At 37.6% G+C, this 13,888-nt stretch overlaps 1 protein-coding gene and 1 pseudogene across 29 annotated transcripts in view; both read right to left on the bottom strand.

The window, feature by feature from the left end:
- AKAP13 (A-kinase anchoring protein 13) overlaps nt 1-13,888 on the bottom strand; it is a 355,124-nt gene that overhangs the window by 308,964 nt on the left and 32,272 nt on the right. The window lies entirely within an intron of this gene.
- Nucleotides 7,783-13,888, bottom strand: part of LOC134738323 (fatty acid-binding protein 5-like) — a 38,246-nt pseudogene continuing 32,140 nt past the window's right edge.

Here is a 13,888-nt window from a genome sequence, read left to right as displayed (position 1 = left end):
GTTTCAATTCTTATAAACCAGAAAACAATACTAAGGAGGTTGTGCGGAAACCGTACTTCAGACACGTACAACTTAAAATCTCTAGTCAACACAACTATATACCAATGATGGCTACAAGAATTACACAGAAATAATTCTTTAGAGATGTTTATGAAAGAAAGGATATCATCAGAAAATACATTGCACTGCACTGTCTTTTAAAAAACACTGCAGACAGAGATAGGGTAGTGGCTAGAATCTCTCTCTACTTAGGATCTTAAATGACAAAGTAACTGAGTAGAAACTGTGCTAGACAAATAAACCTCAACAACTATCACATACCATCTTCCAACAAGTTTTTCCTGAATGACACTGAGAACTAAGAATATTTTCTCTCATTTACATTTTTATGATCATTTGCTTTTCTTTATAAGACTACATGTGAAAATACACTTTAAATATGCGCAATTGTGTCAGTTATAACCAAAAAAAACACAAAAAACAAAAATTTATCCACAGCCTGTGTTACCTCAATATTCAGGTGAATTTGCATACACACAAACTCATTCTCTTAGATTTCTACCTATTTTTGTTTTAGATTATCCTAGACAGTAATCACAGAGCCCACTAAACAGTAAAGGCTCACTGGCACACAATGGGAGATGACTGAGTTCTTGCCCCAGTGGCTGAACACTGCTTGTCAACTTTCCTAATTAGCACTTGGCTTATTAATTCAAGGTCTTGTAATACAGTGACACCTTACATTTAGGCTAAGTGAGGGACCCATTAGTATTAATGACTAAACCAATATAAAATATTTTAAAGAAGATTTCCATAACATGAATCCTGATTAAGAGCCAAAACTGGATATTATAGAATGAACCGAGGATTATCCTATGCAAAGTTCGTCTGGATGAATTAGTCCTTCACCAATACTGCCATTGCTCAAGTATTTTTGGAGCTTCTTTTTCACAAGAATCTTCAAAAATAGCATTAGAAAGGTATTACTTTATAGATGTCTCTTATTTTCTCTCTTCACATAAAACAAATACTTCGCAATCTGATAATGAGTCTTTTTTTTTAAACCAATCTTGTTTCTGAGTATCTTTTGGGCTATTTTTAAAAACCAAAAACCTCATCTGCTCAAGAAAACTTATCTACCCCACCAATTAATAACAGTACTTTCAAAAGTCTTACCCTAATTCCCACCGTAATGGAAAGAGGATAATTAAGTCCTATCTGAGGTAAGCTTTTTTTTTTTTTTTTTTTTGAGACAGAGTCTCACTCTGTCGCCCAGGCTGGAGTGCAGTGGCACAATCTCAACTCACTGCAACCTCCACCTTCTGGGTTCAAGTGATTCTCCTGCCTCAGCCTCCCAAGTAGATGGGATTACAGGCGTGTGCCACCACACCAGCTGATTTTTTATATTTTTGGTAGAGAAGCGGTTTCACCATGTTGGCCAGGCTAGTCTTGAACTCCTGATCTCAAGTGATCTGCCCACTTCGGCCTCCCAAAGTGCTGGGATTACAGGTGTTGAGCCACCAGGACTGGCCTCTAGTGTAAGTTCTTAGAGGAATCCTAAAATGAAAAATTAGTTTGACATTCCCAAAACTGTTTTCCAAGAACCAAAAGGTTTTATCTTATATAAACACACCTAGAAAACTGTAATTTATAACCAGGCTTTTTATACATAACAAAAAGGTAATCTCAATAAAAATAATAAACCTGAATATAGGCAAATCTCATTTTAATGCATTTCACTTTATTACACTTCGAAGATATAGATTTTTAACAAATTGAAGGTTTGTGGCAACCCTACATCAAGCAAGTCTATCAGCACCATTTTTCCAAAACACATGTGGCTCACTTCATGCCTCTGTGTCACATTTTGGTAATGCTCACAATATTTCAAACATCTTCATTATTATATCTGTTATGGTAATCTGTGATCATTGATCTTTTATGTTTTTTATGTTACTATTGTAATTGTTTTAGGGCACCACCAACTGTGCCCACAGAAGACAGCAAACTAAATAAATGTTGTGTATGCTCTAACTGCTCCACCAACTTGCTGCTTCCCCATCTCTCTCCCTCTTCTTGAGTCTCCCTATTCCCTAAGACATAGTAATATTGAAATGAGACCAGTGAATAACCCCACGATGGCTTCTAAGTGTTCAAGTGAAAGGAAGAATCACACATCTCTCACTTTAACTCAAAAGCTAGAAATAATTAAGCTTAGCAAGGAAGGCATGTCAAAAGCTGAGACAGGCAGAAAGCTAGGCCTCTTGCAACAAACAGCCAAGTTGTGAATGCAAAGGAAAAGTTCTTGCAGGAAATTAAAAGTGTTATTCCAGTGAGCACATAAATAATAAGAAAGCACAATAGCCTTATTACTATTAACAAATTAACAATATGAAAGCTTGAGTGATCTGGATAGAAGATCAAGCCAGCCACAACATTCCCTTAAACCAAAGGCCAATCCGGAGCAAGGCCCTAAATAATCTCTTCAGTTCTATGAAGGCGAACAGGTGAAGAAGCTGCAGAAGAAAAGCTAGCAAGCTAGCAGAGCCTGGTTCATGAGGTTTAAGGACAAGAAGCTATCTCCAAAACATAAAAGTGCACTACCAAACAGCAAGTGCTGACATAGAAGCTGCAGCAAGTTATCCAGATAATCTAGACAAATGATGAAAGTAGCTACACTAAACAAAAGATTTTCAATGTAGACAAAACAGCCTTATACTGGAAGAAGACACCATCTAGGATTTCCACAGCTAGAGAGGGAAAGTCAATGCCTGGCTTCAAAACCTCAAAGGACAAGCTGACTCTCTTGTTAGAGCTAATGCAGCTGATGACTTTAAGTTGAAGCCAATGCTCATTTACCATTCAAAAAATTCTAGAGCCCATAAGAATTATGCTAAGTCTACTCTGTGTTTCCATAACTAGAACAAAGCCTGGACAGAATATCTGTTTATAGCATGGTTTAATAAATATTTTGAGGTCACTGTTGTGACCTACTGCCCAGAAAAAAAAGAATCCTGCTCACTGACAATGCACCTGGATCACCCAAGAGCTATGACAGAGATGAACAAGGAAGTTAATGTTGTTTTCATGCCTGCTAACACACTTGCTTTCTTCAGCCCACTGATCCAGAAGTAAGTTTGGCTTTCAAGTCTTATGATTTAAGAAACTAATTTCATAATCCTAGACCTGCCATTCATCCTCTGATGAATCCGGGCAAAGCCAATTGAAAACCTTCTGCAAAGGATTCACCATTCTAGATGCCATTAAGAACATTCACAATTCATGGGAGAACATCAAAATATCAACATTAACAGGAGTTTTGGAAGACGTTGATTCCAGCCCTGAAGGATGACTTGGAGGGGTTCCAGACTTCAATGGAGGAAGTCACTGGACATGTGGTGGAAACAGCAAAAGAATTAGAATTGGAAATGGAGCCTGAACATATGACTGAATTCCTGCAATCTCATGATAAAACGTGAACAGATGGCAGGTTGCTTCTTATGGAATGAACAAAGAAAGTGGTTTCTAGACATGGAATCTACTCTTGATGCAGATGCTGTGAACTGCTGAAATGACAACAAAGGATTTAGAGTATTACATAAACTTAGTTGATCAACTAGCAGCAGGGTTGGAGAGGAGTGACTCCAACTTTGAAATGAGTTTCTACCGTGGGCAAAATGCTATCCAACAGCATCACATGTTACAGAGAAATCTTTTGTCAAGGAAGAGTCAATCAATGCAGCAAACTTCACTGTTGTCTTATTTTAAGAAATTGCCTAAGCTGTTCCAATCTTCAGCAACCACCACCTGATCAGTCAGCAGCCATCCACATCAAGGCAAGACCAGCCAGCAAAAAAGATTATGACTTGTTGAAGGTTCGCATGATTGTTAGCATTTTTTAGCAATATTTTTCAATTAAGGGATGTACATTTTTAGATGCAATGCTATCACACACTAGACTACAGCATAGTATAAACAAAACTTATATGCACTGGGAAACAAAAAACATTGTGTGACTTGCTTCATTGCAATGTTCACTTTATTCCAGTAGTCTGAAACCGAACCCACAATATCTCTGAAGCATGCCTGCAGATTAATATTGTACTATATTCAAATAGGTCACTTCTATACTAGCCATGCAACTGTTCTTCACAACCAGAAAATATCATATTAATAAGTCACCTATTTTACCGCAGAACATCTGCACTGCTGAGATGGGTTTGCTGCCAAAATAAGAAATTGTACACTAACAGCAACTCCTATTCACAAGAGAGTTGGGTCGGTTTTTCTTTCCTAATTTAGAATCATATGCAGGTATGCACAGAGAAGGATGCAACACCTCATTTGGTTTGGTTTGATTAGGGTAGGGTAAACAAGGTAAGTTCTTTCTTAAACTGCTCCATTATTAAAACAAAACAAAAAACCTCTGTTCAAATTATGAGATGAGTTAAGTCCAAACTAACTAATTACATTACTTCCTTAAAGATTAGTCAAAATGGTGCATAACTTGAAAACTGAAGAGAGTACTTCCCCAATCATAAGGACAAAGTTTGCTCAGGGCTCCAAGCCTTTCCTACCTTAATTCCAAGCCTTTCCTCCCCTTTCCCCTGCTAACTCTTCCTCATCTTACAGAACATGATCATGTAACCATCATCTCCTTCATGAAACAATCCCCTAATTCTCTCAACTCACTCTAAACTGGGTCAGGTAGCCTTCCTCTCTGCTCTCTAATGCACACCTCAAATCTCTTAACAGCACCTCCATACTGTAATTGTTGGTTTCCTAGTGTGTCCTCTCCTACCAACATATAAGCTCTCTAAAGGTCCTAAATATGTACGTACCCAGGACCAGACATACTAGTTGGTACATGGTAATTATTCAAATGACTCTGGATAAATCCCTGCCAAGAGAGATCATGATAGAACCCACCATCCTCTGTACTATTCACATCAATGCTCTATTTACAGTAACAAAGACCTTTGGAATGCTGACATATACTGGAGCACCACTTAAGTGCCAGGCAGTGAGTTTTAGGTACTGGATATACGAGAGATAGAGCAGAGACCTCCCTTATGGAGCACGAATGGTGACATTATAAACCAAACTGCAAATGTTCCTTATGCAACATGGTGGAAATGCAGTTAACAATGCATACACACCGATAAACAGCACATGGGAAAATAAACTTTTAGTAGAAAATGAAAAACAATAATAAGCCTACAAAGTAGAAAGTCCCTTCTGTCGCTTTTCTTGGACCTGTGAAAGGTTGTAACTCATTAACAGAGGAGGAAGGGCCTTTGCTTCTTCCAATTATATTACGAAAATCTAGACAAGAGTGAATATTAGAGAGAAGGGCAAAGAAAAAAAAAGATACAAAGTTGAGAGTATACACAGGCGTGCGCGCGCGCGCGCGCGCACACACACACACACACACACACACACACACACACACACACACACACACACACACACACACACACACACACACACACACACACACACACACACACCCCCATCAAAACATTTGCTACTGTCCTGCAACCTCTCAAATCAAATATTGGGCTTTCATTCTGACAGTGCCAGAAATGATCAAATGTTTCCTGCCATTTATTCCACTTCCTGTGCTTTAATTCAAGCCCCTTTAATATCTTTCTCAAAAACGCCATGAGAGCCAGTGAAGACTTTCTCAACACAGCAAACAACCAGAGAGGGAGAATTATTCAGTTAGGAGGGGTAAGCGAGTAAGAGACCCACTCCAGCTGTTCCACAAGTTCAAATGTGCAGATAAGCTTCCATCTATTTTTAGTTTCTGCCTTGCTCACCCTTTAAGAATGACTAGTACACCACAACAACTCTAAAGCAACATTCTCCCTTAATTTATTCTAATTATATGTGCCTTGGACTGTTTTGACACCTGGAGATTTCACAAAATAGTTGCTTGTTTTCTCTGAGACTGTCACCATTTTCTAAAACTTGAGAAACTAGGCATGAAACAAAATCACAGCCTGCATTTCTAAGTCATCATCCATCTGTACCTTTGTTTAATAAAGTCTATATATTGGAAATAGTTCTCAGACCTCCACATAATTCAACTGTCCTAATCTATAACTAGGAATGAACCACACTCCTTAAAATGCAGAATTCCAATTTTTTTTTTTAGAGAGACACGGTCTTGCCATGTTGCCCAGTCTGGCCTCAAACTCCTGGACTTAAGCAATCCTCCTACTTCAGCCTGTTAAGTATTCTCATTTTTAATGTAGTCCTTTTAAATTTTTTCCAATAAAAAAGTAATAGCCCACATTTAAGAAAATGTTGGGGGAAATTCTCTTTCAATATTTCAGCTTCCTTTCCCTATAACTCCACCCCATTCAGGTAATTTCCCTTACATAAAATAGCTAGCTCTTGACCTCCTTCGAAAATGGTCCCCACACTTTTACCCTTAGCAAAAATTTCTGGCATTATTCTCTGGTGAAATAAAGTACTCCTCCTCCTAATCCCAATTAGGGTAAGAGTTTTAAGTACCAACTTTCAATGAGTATTTGTCTTTTCTATCTCATGGTATGGTCAACTGATTGCTTCATATTGAATAAAAAGATAATCAGAATAATACCATACCCTGCATCCATTCTTTTCTAGCAGGAAAGGTAAGAAATCAACTCCAAAGATGAATGAACAGACTGGACTAGGGAAGCCATCAATCCTATCCAAAGTCATGGGCCAGATATCCCAAGAAGCTGTTTTGCAGCTCAGCAGACAAACGAAGTGACAACAGTCTACGACTTGAAGCCATCGCTGCTCTATCAGAACACTGTTTCAAGAGTCAGATTAAAAAAAAACGAGTCAGATTCAGACACTTAAGCCTTCTAGAAATGACAGATGAATACGAAAGGTGTGCCTTCTTTCTCTCATCCTCTTCACTCTTTACAGCCTTATAGAGAATATGAGGTACACAATTTCCCTTCTCTGTGCCCTACTTATCCTTAGATATTGACACTTATCAACAGAATAGATGACATATATATGTTGATTACTACTGACAAAAGGCATATACTATCTTTCAAGCTTTTTAAAAAAAAGCTGTCATTATTTTGAAATGAGACACAAATGCTGGTTAACCATCTCTCTACATTCCCTCTCCACCCCCCAACAAAAAAAACTCACTAAACTTGGAAAATTTTTTACTCTCCCTCCTCAACCCAAAAACTAGAATACCAAGAATCTTTTACTCTTAAATGATTAGGCAACTATATTGTCATCTATCTTGCAACTAAGCAATCCTATACATAATAATATCCAGGTCAATAGTGACATACAATTGTTTTCCAGAATGATACACAAATGTATCAGGGGCCATGTTACTTGTATGACTAAGCTCAGTCCAAAATGCAGATCAAGTTCATCAGCATGATCAGTGAGTCTTTACCAGGAATAGAAATGGGGCAACATAATGGCAACTCACAGAGTATCAAAAGCAGAGCATTTTATAAAGTGGCCCTGAGGCTGCCATAATTAAATCTCTCAGAACCACGCATTCTTTTAATGCATACAAAGAAGTGTGCAAAGTACTTGCAAAGAAATTTGAAAATTTTACAAATCCTATGATGATATGAGACAAAGATTATACTTAAAGCAAACAGTGTCCACTGTGGAATGTCCAAAAATATACAAAGACTCTTCCTATCACCACCAAATTTTTCTGGAAATAGTGGTTCTAATTAATGGTTCTGGAAATAATGGTTCTAATTAAACCCTTAAGGGTGGCATCCTTGAGCACAGAATCCATTTCTTTTTTTAATACCTGAACATCTAAACAATGCCCAGCACACAGCAGGTACTATAAGCAGACTGCTGAATTTAATTATCTATACTTAAACCCATGTACAATATTTCAACTGTCTCCTTTTTGTGGTTAAAGTGGTCTTAGCCACTTGTGGTCTTTATTATTAATGACAACTATGTGATTGCATTCCTTATCTCTAGACTAAATGCAATTATTTGCCTTTTAAATACTACTTAAATATTTTATTTTAACCTACATCATCTCCTGTTCAGAGAAGTAAAATTTTTAAATATGGGAAAGACAACCAAATATTTGCATTATGACAAGGCTACTTTATCACTTTTTGTCATGACTGATTTTACTGAACTAGTGGCTATAATTATATGCTACAAGTTAAATAATTCAACAACATGCAAAACCGAAGTCTTGGTTTCTTTACTGCTTATAGTACTGGCCACTGCACAGGCATCAGGGCTACACAATCCCATTATAGAGCCACTAGCCACATCTCAATTTGGGTTAGCCACATTTCAACTTGAAGAAATGTGGCCAACCTGAACTGAGATGTGCTATACATCTAAGATACACACACTGACTTTGAAAATGGTACAAAAGGCCAGGCATGGTGGCTCACACCTATAATCCCAGCACTTTGGGAGGCCAAGATGGGAAGATCGTCTGGAGCCCAGGAGTTAGAGACCTGCCTGGGCAACAAAGTGAGATCCTGTCTCTACAAAACAAAATATAAAATAATTAGACAGGTATGGTGGTGCACGCCTCTAGTCCCAGCTACTCAGGAGGCTGACGCAGGAGGGTCCCTTGAGCCCAGGAGATTGAGACTGCAGTGACCTATGATCCTGCCACTGCACTCCAGCCTGGGCAACAGGGACAGACTCTATCTCAGAATAATAATAATAATAATAATAATAAATAATGAAGATGGTACAAAAAGAGAATGTAAAAATGTAAAATATCTCAATTTTATAATTACATGTTAAAATGAACTTTTATATATTGAATTAAAATGTTAAAATAAACTTCTCCTTTAATGTAGCAACTAGGAAATTTTAAATTACCTAGTGGCTGATATTATACTTCTACTGGACAGTACTGGACTGGAGCCAGACAAATCTAGGTTCAATTACCAGTACTAATAACTTCCTTGGTTTTGTGCTGCCTGATCAGCTGCTTAATACATGAGCTTCATTTCTCCATCTGTAAAACTAGAATAATGTCACCTTCTTCACTGGCTCCTGGTGAGGATAAATGAGCACTTAGAACATAATGGTTGGAATACAGCAGAAAATGGCAAAATGACAGTCATGTTTAATCGGCAAAAGAAAGATTACAAACTTTGCTCTCAAATAAGTATCTCACAAAGTTTATCAATGGGCTAACAACAGATTGTTCTTTTAACAATTCATGACTTGTTATTATATTGCAACATTTCCATTCCTAATACCTATTAATCATACTGATTAACTTGACTCTACAACCTTGACCAATACTACATTCCAGTAATTTCTGGTTAATTTTTACATAAACGAATATTTTCTAACTGAAATGCCCATTGCTCATAGGCTATTTCGATTCTACCAAAAAGGACCAATGAATATCAGAAAGATTCCTTTGGTCATACATACCAATTTTAAATTAAGACAAAGAAAAAGCAGTGAAGTCACCCATCCCTGAAAATGTGGTTTCTAAAATCTCAAAGTCTAAAAACTACTGGAAGCTCATCTGGCACATATTAAAGGAAGCTGGCTCCTGCCTAGGATAAACTATTAATATTTCTAATATCAATCCAAAACTTAATATCAAACAATCAGAAAACAATAAAAGGCAAAGAAAAAAGTTACCTTTTGTTCCTATGCTAGCAAGCTTTTAAGGGAAACTTAATGCAAAAAATCAGCTGTTCAAGTTAAGCATTAATTTTCTTTTGGAAAGGAATGAAACAAAGACAAACTAGTGAATAAAAATCCCGTATTTCATTTTGAAGCATAACACATTTATATTACTCTAATATATCAAACTCCACCAAGTAACAAATGTCAATCCTATAAATAATCATTTGTGGACAGCCGAGCTTACACATTACAGAATAATTTTAAGAACCCCAAATGTGTAAGAACCCCCAAAATTTGCTACCTTTTAATGGGCAGGGAAAAGGAGAAATGAACCATGATAGGGAAACTATGGCCTTGCTGAAGAGGGGAATGGAGTGAACATACTGGTTTTCAAATGGGCCAGTTTTCAGCAGAATGACCTTAACACTATCTCTGACATTCAAACACACACCAAAATTCCATAATCATAATAGATGTGATTCAATATTTAACATACCCTGCAAGTTAAAGCAAATTATGCAGCTTCTCTCGAATTTCCTTTTGCCCACTAAAAACTAGTTAGCCATGGAAGAAATTAAGTACCTGAGACATACTCATTGACCACTGGAGTCCCAAAAATTATTGTAGCTACCAGTCACGTCCACGGGAATTAGTGCATAGAGGTATAAAATATGACTTTACATTAATGAAATTGATCATTTCTAAAGTGGCTTACCAGCAGGGAGGAAAAAAACCAGAATTAACAAAAGCACCAGTCCATCACAGTACCCGGCTACCCACAACTGAGTCTTGGAACAAAATGTTACTCAAGCTGTTCACATAGTAGCCCCACTCCCAAGAAAGTACTGAAATAGGACATCTTTTATTTATTTTTTAACTCCTTCCCCAAGAACCTCGCACAGTGCTAAACATAAACTGCACAATGAATAGAGGTATTTAACTAAATATTATGTGTCCATTTATGCAAATACATAGTACAATAAACTCTACAATTATAAAAGAGTAACCTATTCTTTAATGCTCTCAAAATTTTAGAATGTCCTTCCCTCCTCGACTCCTCAAAGCAAATATAGTTGCTCCATCCTTCTGTGCTCCCATCTCACTTCGTTCGAATGTTCCCATTGACATTTACCATACTGACTCATTATTCTTCTATTTACAAATCTGCCTTGATCCATGAAAATTGAGCTCAAAAGGTTATGCATACTGAACCACCAGGCTTTAAGTGCACCAGCTCTCTCATAAATCTTCCATTATTTTTTAGAAGATAATCATCAATATACACATCTCATTTTTTTTTATTAGCACAAACACATTTATTTATTAACCAAAGGGATGATCCTAATTAATCCAAGACACTTTGAAATAGCTGCATGTAAAATGTTTGGGATAAAGATAATTGAACACAGTAATGAAAAAAAAAAAGAAAGAAAAAAATGGTATGGAGATTTGCTCATTGAACTGAGCTTGGTCATTCTCTTAGTTAACTCCTGTCCAAAGTGATGATGGAATTTTTATTCTACTTTTTCATAGATCCGAGTACAGGCGACATTGTTCATGACACAGTCCACCATTAATTTCCCATCTTTCAATTTTCTTCTTATTGTGCTTTCCATCCCATCCCACTCCTGATGCTGAACCAATGCACCATCTGTAAAGTTGCAGACGGTCTGAGTTTTTCTGCCATCAGCTGTGGTTTCTTCAAACTTCTCTCCCAGGGTACAAGAAAACTGTGTTGTTTTCAAAGTGCTCTCAGTTTTTATGGTGAGGTTTTTGCCATCACAAGTGATGATACAATCTGGCTTGGCCATTGTGCCCATTTTCGCAAAGCTATTCCCACTCCTACTCCTTCATGTATTCATCAAAGCCTTTGCCGTCCACCAGGCGCCATCTTCCTCCCAGCTGAACTGTGGCCATGGTGGGTGCGGGCGGGCTGGCATGCAGAGCAGGGTCTGCGTCGGCGTGGCAGCGTGCTGTTACATCTCATTTTTTTTTTAAAGGCATTTCCCTCTGAAACTCCTGGGATGCTGTTACTAATTACAGAAAAATTATGAATTTTCAGAGTAACTTCACTAGCACCCTAAACCTGAGAGCAAAATTTAAGAAACAAACCACTCCAACACCAGAAAACCCAACCAAAACAGTTGACAGGTCACACTTCCTCACATTCTGAAGTTACACTTAGGTGATTTTCTCCCATCCTAAAGCACATAACAATCCCAGAATCCATTTTAGAAAACAGAATACTAACCCTCCTCCCAGACCATTTTAGTCACATCCAGTCATATACTTCTCTAATACAATGCAAAGGCTAAGACAAGGGAAGGCATCAGGCAAATGTCAATGGTCTCTCCTTAAAGTTAGGACATCTCAATTTGTCATTTGCTCAAAGAGGCTTTGAAAAAGAAACAAGAACAAATTAACCATTCAGCTTAGAAATGCATCCACACCAGGAGAAGGCACTCTGACATAAGAATTAACAAAACAGGTAGTCCACCAACTTGCTTATCTTATTTTGGAGCTCCCTCACCCTTTTCAAATTATATACATAAAGGAACACTCTGTACCTATACCATATGTATTAATACCAAGAAGATTTTTTTCCCCATCTTCATTCTCTATATCATCATCTATATCTCACTACCCCTCATTTTTGTGTATGTATACAAACCTCGTTAATTATCATTGGAATACAAAGCTATTGACTAGCTCAGAAGGGAAAAAAGAAAGCACGGTGGTCTTATTCCTCTTCTATAATTTTTTTACTATTCATAAGTTCTCATTTTGTTTGTCCTTCATTTTCAAAAACCCTTCACACAATTAGCAATTCAATTCTACCACAAAACATGTATTAGAAATCAATAGGCAATCTTTACAACAGTTTAAATTTGCCCCATCAAAGCCTGTTTACAGAATACAAATCTGAAAGACAAGTACCAATTATACACAGGCCACAATAGTGCTGAACAAAAGGAAGACTGGTTTCAAGAGACAGTATGAACATCAGAGAAAAATCTGGGAATAACACGTAAGTTAAACATGACGAAAAACCTTAAAAAGAATTACACCTTTTTTCTCTGCTTTTCAGGCTATAACAGGTACTCTCATTTCCATTTCCACTGAGGTGGTAAAAAATGTTGGAGAAAACAATGAAAGTTGAATGAGTATAATAAAGTATAATTAAAATATACGTATATTCCTTAATAGAGGAGTATAATGGATAATGTGAATAAAGCTGTTCATATAAATTTCAAAATACATGTACCAAGACGATTTTAAAGTAGCTGTCTACGTAATAAAAAGTTGAGTTAGTTAGGCACGTGGGATACTGTGAATATAAATGTTTCTGAGGCGCTCTCAATCAACAAACCCACCAAGCAGAAACATCTGTTGTGCTAAGAATCCTAACAAGGGCCTGAGAACACACTGTGATCTCACCATCCGGAGCTGAAACCGTGATGACACATGTTCCTGTGCAGGGTGCCTGGGTCGAGTCACTTCCCCTCTCTGAATCTGTACTTTCACGTTTGCTTTTTCAGTCACCTGATGCTTGCAGCACAATAACCCAAAACCCAGAGGTCAGAGCAATGGTGCTATTCTCCTCACCTTCACCTGACTTCAACTCCATCCCCATTTCCTTGTCTCCCAATGGGAAAACTCCTGAAAATAACATTTTCAGACAATCTAAAGTTTCTATACTCCTGAATGAAATGTAAGAACTGGCATAAGCAATGACAACTGAACTACAGCCATCCTGAAAATCTCTCTAACCTTGAGCTAGATTCACATACTAACTGCCAGTAACCATAAGAAACTAAGCCCACAGTCTTCCAGTTACGGTCTGAAGTTCTGAAAGAACCACCTTCTAAAGATACGGTTCCACAAAACAGTACAAGACTACGTGACCTGGGATAAAAAGAAAACATGCGCAGGATCTTCAGCCACTGCTCAACCTTGCATCAACAATCTTCAGACAATGGCATTCTGCACCTTTTCCTAAGGATCAATTAGCAGTGCAGACACAGTGCTGACTTACAAACTTTTCTGTGAGGCAGCAGAAAATCATGATGAAAAGCTCAGGCTTTCAATTTCAACTTAAACTAAGTCTAAAACTTGGCTCTACTACTTACCTCTTAAATAAGCTTGGGCCAATGACTTGACCCGCCAGTGCCTTAGCCCCCTGATTTGCAAAACTAAGGTAATATATACGTTGCAGGATAAGACAAAGGTTAGAGGAGATAATATAGGTACGGTGTTCAGT

This window comes from Pongo pygmaeus, chromosome 16 (genome assembly GCF_028885625.2).
Source record: "Pongo pygmaeus isolate AG05252 chromosome 16, NHGRI_mPonPyg2-v2.0_pri, whole genome shotgun sequence".
In the NCBI taxonomy this organism is placed as follows: Eukaryota; Metazoa; Chordata; class Mammalia; order Primates; family Hominidae; genus Pongo; species Pongo pygmaeus.
This window is presented reverse-complemented; position numbering and strand designations above follow the sequence as displayed.